The following is a 9,784-nucleotide window of genomic DNA, read 5'->3' on the forward strand; positions in this document are numbered from 1 at the left end:
AGTTTTTTGTTCAAAAATTTATACACAAATTGTTTTGTGACATTGGTTGCAATCTTCGCAATGTGTCAGCACTCTCCCCCTTTCCTTTCCTACCTTAGGTTCCATGTGTCCATTCGTCCAGTTTTCCTGTCCCTTCCTGCCTTCTTGTCTTCGCTTTTGGGACGGTATTGCCCATTTGGTCTTGTGTGCTTGATGAACTAGAAGCACATTTCTCACATGTGTTATTGTTCATCTTACAGGCCTGTTAAATCTTTGGTGAGAGGTGGACTTTGGGAGTGGCTTCAGTTTCGAGTTGGGAGGGTGTTCAGGGGCCATAGTCTTGGGGGTTCCTCCAGTCGCCTTCAGACTAGTAAGTTTGGTCTTTTTTTGTGAATTTGAATTTTCTCCTATTCTGTCCAGGACCCTCTATTGTGATCCCTGTCAGAGTGGTCAGTGGTTATAGCCAGGCACTGTCTAGTTCTTCTGGGCTCAGGCTGGTGGAGGCTGTAGTTCGTGTGGTCCATTAGTCCTTTGGACTAACACTTTCCTTGTGACCCATAGGGTTTTTATTGGCTAATTTTCAGAAGTAGATCATCAGGCCTTTCTTTCTAGCCTGAGTCTGGAAGCTCTGCTGAAACCTGTGCACTGTAGGTGATTTGAAACACTAGTGGCATAGCTTTCAGCACTGTAACAACACAAAAGCCACCACAGCACAACAAACTGACAGGTGAGTGGTGGCTATCCATCCTAGTGGGTGTGAAGTGGTATCTCATTGTGGTTTTCATTAGTATTTCCCTAATTGCTAATGATGTTATACATCCTTTCATGTGCTTGTTGGCCATTTGTGTATCTTCTTTGAAGAAATGTCTGTTCAAGTCCTTTGCCCATCTTTGTATAGTATTTTGATGATACGGTTGAGTAATGATAGCTTGAAGAACTATATAGAAGTGTTTGGCTTTTTTTTTTTCTTTCTTTCCTTTTTTTAGGGTTTTATTTGTCGATCTAGTTTCTTTTATTCATAACACAGTGTCAATATTCAGGGCTGATATATCTGCTAAATTTAAACATCAAGGATTCTCTTATGTACAATCGAAGTGGGTATAATAGTCTCCACTCCCCACCACCCCCCAAAAGAAACCTGTTTTTCTTCTGTTTCTCTTAGAAAAGCTGCCACTTTAGAAAATAAATGAGAAAGGGCAGGAGTGATTTAAATCTGGAAATTTAAGGATGAAGCTACATCTGCCTTAAATAGATGCATTCAGCTTTGGTATGTAGTCCAGATGAGATACGAGGTCACCTAATGTGATGAGTGCCTTAGAATGCCAAGGAACAATGGGGCATGTCAGGAGCTGGTTTTACCTTCAGCTCTGAATTTCCTGCTCTTTATCCTTTTAAATCAACTCCTATGTTACATTGGCTACTTTGTGTTTTACTAATCTGCTTCAAGAGCAGCAATCGCTGGACTTGGTTTAGAGTTCAGTTTAGAAATCTGTGGGAAAAATGGTTACTGTTTTATGAGATAAAGGAGGAAGTATTAATGGTTCTATGAAGTGATAAAAATGCTCAGAAGAACTTGGCTTATATCAATTTTTTGTTTATATCAATTTTAGTTTGTAGCTTTGGTGGGATTATAATTTATGAAATGATAAGTGAAGTTAAAATGTTTTATTGTTTTAGAAGATGTCAGTTCTAAAAGCATTTCTTAAATATATAGATTGACTGAACACAATAGAAAAATATACTGCTTTACCCATGAACTGTTCTCTCAACAGAAGGAAAAAATAAACACAACTGGGACATTCAAACACTTCATTCTTTACTAGAGTTGACAAGAAGGGTGTCTTCATGTTGTTAATTTCTTCCTGACTGTAGTTGTTCTTCCCAAACCACAGATTTACTAGTCAATTTTTGGAAAGGAACTTGATTTCTTATTAAGACCAGGACAATTTCAACATCCATTTAAAGAACAAGATTTTATAGGTGGCCCAACAGAGTATTTGTCGGAGCTACCTTACTATACGCAGGTAGTCCCTGACTTACAACTGGGTTCTGTTTCAACAACTCTGTCATTAGTCAGTTCTGAGATAGTAAGTCGAATACCTCTTTATTTTTTTAGTTTTCATTATTATTGACTTTTATTATCAGTATCTTTATAAATCCGCTCTTTGTCTTTGAGGGTTGGAAACATTACAAATAAACTTGCAAATCTCTTTTAGCATTGTATGTAGTAAGAGCGGTTCATCGTATCTCAAATAAGTTGTAAGTCGGGGACTACCTGTAATGCGATTTGTGTTAAATAATTAGTAACTAAATATACATGGATAAGGATCAACCGAAGATTTGTTTACATATTGTTTAAGAATAAGTGCTTTGTGAACCATTTACAGAGTCGTGTATCAGCCTGTCTTCGGTACTGGTGCCTTTCCACATTGGGATGCTATGACTGGAGGAGTTAGGAGAGTTCACAACCTGTACCCGGATGTCATTTTGGCTTTCTCAGAAATAATTAACTAGTAGGATAAATATTTATCGAACGCTGGCTATGGTCCAGGTGCTGTGTGTGCTTACCAGAGTCTGATGGTCTCAGTGCCAGGAAATATATATTACCTACCAGAAACGGAGATTTCCTTTATTATGTTAAGTTCCATCCCAGAGCATTCTTAGCACACAGCATCCTGTGGAGGAATACATTTTGGGGTGGTACTACCCAGGCTGAATGAATACTACACTATCTTACCATTAGATTCAGACTTTCTTAATTAAAATTTTATTTTGAGGTAATTGTAGATTCACATGGAGTTGTAAGAAATAATACAGAGAGACCCTGGGTATCCAGTTTCCTTCAACGATAACATCTTAAAAAACTATAGTATAATATAACCAGGATATTTACACTGATACTAGATTCGAATTTTTCACATTGAAACCTACTTGGGCCAAGGGAAATGTTAATCCTAGCATAGTTTTGATAGCTCTTGATGAGATTTACTCAATGATCCATTATTTTTCCCCTTATATCTTTACCTCTACCCTTGAAACTCTGAGCCTTTTAAACTATGTATTCATTCATTCAATAAATATTTATTGGGCACATACTATGTGTGAGGGACTCTACTAGATGCTGGTGTAATGGTGGCAAATAAGATACACATGGTAGTTGCTCTTATGGGGAGACAGACAATAAAAAATTAGACAAAAAGAGCCAGCCGCATACAGGAAACTCTAGGCAGAGGCCAGAGGTGAGAACGAACTTGTGTTCTAGACATAGGAAGAACTGGGTATGATTGGCATGAAGCAGAGGAGAAGGAACAGTTGAATTGGCAAGAAGAGTGGGAGGAGATAAGGTTGAAGAAGCAGACAGATAATACAAGACCTTGTTGGCCAGCAAAAGGGGATTGCATTTCATGCTAAATTCAATAGTAAGCCATTGAGTGGTTGGACTCATGTCTTTTTTTTTTAAGATCTCTCTAGGTGTTCTGTGGAGAATTATTTAGTAGGAACCAGCCTGAAGTAGGGAGACCTCTTTGGGGGCTATTGCCACAGTCCAGGCAAGAAATGATGCTGATTTAGGCTGCAGCAGCAATGGAGATGGGAATGCAGAAAACTGAAAAAAACTTGTAATTTATTATTAAGGTTTCTCTCTGTTAATCTGGCCAATTTCTCTGAGACTTTAGAGTGGCAACTTTTTTTTTTTTAATTGTACTCTAGGTGAAAGTTTACAGCTGAAGTTAATTTCTCATTCAAAAATTTATACACAAAGTTTTTGTATGAGAAACAGACTTGAATTGTAAACTTTCACTTAAAACAATAAATAACTCATATTGAGGATTCAGTTCAACAAATCTTTAGTCAATCCTTGTGTGGCAGATACTGTGCTAGACCTTGGGGCCAAAATACAAGTCAGGAAAACAGATGTGCTTCTATGAAGCCTTCATGAAGCTTACAGTCTATTGAAAAACTTTGCAAAATGAAGAGGTTAGTCTCGTAATAAAAGCTACAGGATTCAAGAGGCCCCTCAGTGATATGACCGATAGTTTCTAGATCGAACAAAGAAGCATTACAAATCTAATTGAATTAATCCAGAAATTTCAGATCATTTGCTGGAAAACCTGAGGCAGCCTTATTCTCCAGAGAACAACTGGGCAGTGAGATACGACCCACTATGAACCAAGATAATTATCAAGGTCCCTGGACTGGGAAAGAAGTACTAGTGGGTGCCAAAACTTGTGAAGCAACCCTCACTGAGGCTATCGCATGCCTATGGGGCAGTTCTACTCTGTCCTACAGGGTTGCTATGAATTGGAATTGACTGGACGGCAACTGGGGTTTTTTTCTTTTTTCTTTTACCACCGAGAAAGTAGTCAGGAGCAGAGCATGTCCTTCAGACTCGGGGTCCCTGCGCTGAGAAACTCCTAGACCCAGGGGAAATTGATGACAGGGACTTTCCCCTAGAGCCTACAGTGAGAGAAAGTCTTCCCCTGGAGCTGGTGCCTTGAATTTGGACTTCTAGCCTCCTAAACTGTGAAAAATAAATTTGTTTGTTAAAGCCATCCACTTGTGGTATTTCTCTTACAACATCACTAGATAACTAAGACATGTTCTTATGGTGAAATGAAAGGGAAAGAACTTATCCCATTTCTAGGCTTCATATTCCTATCAAAATAGGTGCTTCTTAATTATATAAATATAATTACATATATTCCAGATCCTGTTACCGTTGAGTCGATTCCGACTCATAGTGACCTTACAGGACAGAGTAGAACTGCCCCATAGGGTTTCCAAGGAGCATCTGGTGGATTTGAACTGCTGACCTTTTGGTTAGAAGCCATAACTCTTAACCAATACACCACCAGGATTTCCAATTATATATTTGAAGTTCTCTTCTTCTTGCATTGTTCCGTCTGAGGTTCCCTCCCACTGTGTGTTTTGGTCTTGCCTTTCATGTTGGAGGCTTTTCTCAAATGTCTGGGGTTCTTTTGTTATCCATTATAAAAATGAGACCCGAGAAAGTTGTTAGAAGCTCTGCATGAAAGAGTGGCATGTGTTCATTAATGGGCTTTTTGATCGAAGACCTCTTACTATCAATTTCTTTAGGTTTCTCCACAGAAGCATTTTCTAATCTTGAGTGGTAGTCTTGGAGCCCAGCATTGTAAAGGGCTAGGAGCTTATTATCTCCAACGTACACTTTCACCTAACCACTTTTTACTCCAATATGGTACCTTTTCCCCCACCCTCCACTGTGCCTGGAATTCACTTGTCTGGAACCTCTCTCTCCCAGCTCTTCCATAAAACCAACCCCGAGTCTCCTGCTTGATTTGGGGATGGATGGTCACCTAGCTTCTTCGGATGAGGGAGGGTACGTTGGGGTCCCATGTTTCCATCTACAGACTTAGCCAATCCCCACTTACAGTCGTAGCTGGCACCCCTGCCTACATGGTACATGCCATTTCCTGAGCTTTTCCAGGATTCTGTGGCATGACTCAGCAAGCTTCTCATTGGCATCCCTGCCCCCAGGAGGTTTAGATTTCATTTTTTTCCTAGTTCTGTTCACTCTTTCAGCTACTTTCCAGCTTCGAAAGATTTGTTCAAATTCATCTGTGATAGTCTCCTCACCTATTTTTTGTCCTTATGGATAGATTTGATATTTGTTTTGTTCTAATGAGTGGGAGAGAGTAGAGATAAACACATGTTCAGTTCTCCAAGTCAAAAAGAAATATGCACTTCTTTAAGTACTATGTAAAATTCTTATTTAAAGCTCTGCTTAGAGCAGATAGATTATTTAAATATCTGCAGTAAATTGTAATCCCTTTGTGACCCGCAAAGAATTTTCTACGTTATCTAACTAATGGCTTCCTTAAACTTCTTTACATTGTTATTGTTCAGTCAGTTTTAAGTTCAAATAAAAAAAAAGTGGGAGAATTCCTAAGGCAGGAGAGTATCTAACATTTGGACTATGTACCATATTTAACATCAAAAAGAAAAATACCTCCTTAGATCGTATTAACTAGCAGGACCAAACCACCTGCCAATAAGTAATTTGAAGTTTTGTCTAAATGTAGGAAAGCTTAGTTCAACTGTACCTTTAGAAAAGGGGAAAAAAGATTTAACAATTTATAGAAGCCAAAAGAAAAGGTTAATGTGCCCAGCTTCCATTGCATTTTTTGCCGGGAAAATTTGTGCCATAAACTCTGCAAATCATTGCACGATTGGAGAAGAAAGTGGTCAGGATCATAAATTTTCATTGTGTTCATGTCCTTAACAATTGCCAGCTTGTGAAATACTTGCAAGAGGCTGAAACAAGGTTGTGGAGGTAAAGGAATCTTGGAGATTTACTGAGTTATTGCCCTACATTGAACATTTCTTGAAGCTGAAGCGCTCATGGCCCCATTTTATCAGATCCCTCTCTGACAAAACTACATGCAAATGAAGTAAAAAGTATTTTTTTTTTTTTTTTTTACAGAGCAGCACTTGGTTCATTGCCACACACCGGGATCCCATTAGTGAGAGAAACAAATAGGAAGGCCCCAGAAAGTAGTTAAAAGCATGAGCCCTGGAAACATGAGTTTGAATTCTGGCTCTTCAACTTCCTGGCTGTAACTTTGGGCAAGCGAATTAACCTTTCTGGGACTCACTTTCCTCCTCTGTAAAATGGGGATAATAATTGTACCTATTTCATAGGGTTGTTGTGATTATTAGGTGAGTTAATACATGTGAAGAGCTTAGAAAAATGCCTAGCAGTGGGCTGTCAATAAGTGTTAGCTCCTGTTACTATTATTTCCCTATCCAAGAAGCACTGGAGCTGTGCTGTCTAATATGGTAGTCACTACCCACACGTCGCTACTGAGCACCTAAAACGTGGCTAGTCCAAACGAGATGCGCTGTGAGTGTAAGATACACATCAGATTTCGAAGACTTAGTACCAAAAAAGGAATGTAAAATATCTCAATTTTTCATATTGACTACGTGTTGAATTTTTAATATTTGGATCTGTTTAAATATTTAATATATATTAAAATTAATTTCACCTGTTTTTACTTTTTTAATATGGCTATTAGAAAATTTAAAGCTATATAATGTGGCTCACATTACATTTCTATTGGGCAGCACGACAGTCCATTCCTCATTTGATTTCACTCTAAACGCTACCCTGATACTCCCCCCAAAGTACAGCTCATGATACTTCTATACGATGACATGTTTATTACTTAATCTATTTCCCTCCTCTTACAGAGTAGCTTTTTCTTTTGAGTAATACCCCGTATGCACTTCTTTCCCACTAAACTGCTAGAGCATGGTGGAATCACTAATGGTAAAAGATGGATCACTTACCAGTTCCATTCCTAGGTAGATACCCAGATGAAGTGAAAGCAGGGACTCAAATAGATACTTACATACCAGTGTTCACTGTAGCACTGTTCACAAGAGCCAAAAGATGGAAACAATCCAAATGTCTATCAACAGATGAGTGGATTAAACAAAATGTGGTATATACAGGCAGTGGAATATTATTCAGCCATAAAGAGAAATGAAATTCTGAGATATGCTATGACATGTATCAGAAAACATTATGTTGGAAAAGATTATGTTGAGTGAAATAATCCAGACACAAAAGGACAAATATTGTATGAGTCCATGCATACAAAATATCCAGAATATGGAAATGCAGAGACAGAAAGTGATTAGCGGTTACCAAGAGCTGGGGGGAGGGGTGGGTGGGGAGCTATTGCTTAACAGGTACAGAGTTTCTGTTTGCAGTGATGAAAAAGTTTTGGAAATAAATAGTGGTGATGATTGGGGGAAAAAATGCATTGCAGCTCTCAAGGGTGAAAACAATTGCAATTTGAGGAATATGTGAAACAGGCTTTTATTTTCTGTAGCTACCTTTAGAGTGCAGTCCTTGGGGGCTATCTGATTTTCCACCCTCTCCAAGTTAGGAGGAACTGGGAGAACTCAGGGGGATACTCTACCCGGCAGGAAGACCTTGGACCTAGTTCTGTCAAAGTTCTTTTTCGTTCATGAAGCTGCAGACATGGAGCTGAGACTTCCATGTAGATGCATGTGTTGTAGTAGAATTAGGATATGCCTTAACTTGATATACCCCATAGCTCTTGAGAATAATTTAGGTATTCTCATTATTTGATCGAGTCAGATTAAAGTTAGATAGCAGGTAGCACTAGACAATATACTTTTGAACAGATCCTTTTCTATTACTGCTGTTGTTGTAGACCCACGAGTCAATTCCAACTCATAGTGATCCCATGTGACAAAGTAGAACTATCTGTTAGTGTTTTCTTGACTATCACATTTACAGAAGTAGATTGCCAGGTCTTTCTCCCAAAGAGCCACTGTGTGGGTTCAAACCACCAACCTTTTGGTTAGCAGCCAAGTGCTTAATCTTTGCATTGCTGGAAACTTTTATTTTCCTAACAGTTAATAGACTTTAATTCACTCTCAATAGTCATTTGAGAAAAGTCATGTGAACTGCATGCATATGAATATCTGAACTCGTGGTCCAGAAATAAATCTGAGATTGCCTGGTTTGCAAGATACTTTTAGGTCTGTGGATAGATGGTGCTCTGAGCTAGTGGGTGACATAGTATAAGAATACTTGAGCTTTCTTTCTGCACAGGAGGGCCACTTGGTGCCTAAAATGCTGTTTATATGAACTCTCCCTCATAAAAAAAAAATTAAAAAATACCCCCCCATAATACACACACACACACACACACACACACACACGGAAAGTAATCACTGGGTCTTGGAAGCCAAGGTCATCGTTGGGATGTTCCTTCCAGGTACGAACTCACAGAATGGAGGAACGACATAGCTGTTTCCCTGGGATCAGGCAGCTCTCCCACATACATACATTCATTCAATAACCACTAATAGTAGTTCTGAGCCTGTTACTGCCAGGCAGGATTTTTCTTTCAAAGAGCTTACAGTCTGTCTAATGGGGCAGAGAAGTACATGAACATATTCTACAATGTAGTATTACCTGGAGCAGGGAACAGTTCTGTCAAGGGATATCAAAGAAAGTTTCACCTAGGAGGCCATACTGGCTCAGAGGTTGTTTAACTGAGCATCATGATGGGCCCTTACCAGGGATATTTGTTAGTGGGAACAGTGGAGAAAAGAAGAAACTCCAGCATGTGCCCCCCGGATGGGAGCCTGAGCTTCTGGTCTTCAGGCAGGCCCACTCTGGCCTGACATCAGCTTAGTCTTTTGGCCCATGCTGGTGTGAAAAGAAGAGGTTGAATCCAGGCCAAGCCTCCCTAGTGAAGGAATAGGAAAAAGCAACTGATCTCCAGATTTTCTTGCCTTTGATTTTATGTTTATCAAGGGAAATCTTGTTTTCATTTTGTGGCAAATATTTGTTACTTTGAACTAGGAACTTGCCTGCCTTGTGTTTCTCCTGTACTGCTTTATCCTGTTTCCTGAGTTGCTAGCTTTGAGGTTGTGTAAGACTTGTTAGAGGATTTCTAACCACATTAAAGGGCAGGGACTACCTCCTCTGGGCCCTAAGATAGCTTTGGGAGATCTTTCTTGCTATTTTGCCTAATAGTTGCTTCTTCCAGAGAAAGTCTATCTCTGAACACCCAAATCTGGCTGGATTTCCCCCTGCCTAACACTGGCATCCCAGTACTGAAGGGTGTCTTTGCTCTGAATCAGCCAGGCTTCCTAGTTTCAAGCAACAGCAATCAGCTCTGGCTGACTCATTCAAAAAAAGAATGTATTGGAAGGGAGTCTGGTGATCATGGGTTTGACTAGGAGGCAGGAAAACCTGGCTCTGAAAATAGGCAAGAGT

This window comes from Loxodonta africana, chromosome 2, assembly GCF_030014295.1.
Source record: "Loxodonta africana isolate mLoxAfr1 chromosome 2, mLoxAfr1.hap2, whole genome shotgun sequence".
NCBI classification, from domain to species: Eukaryota; Metazoa; Chordata; class Mammalia; order Proboscidea; family Elephantidae; genus Loxodonta; species Loxodonta africana.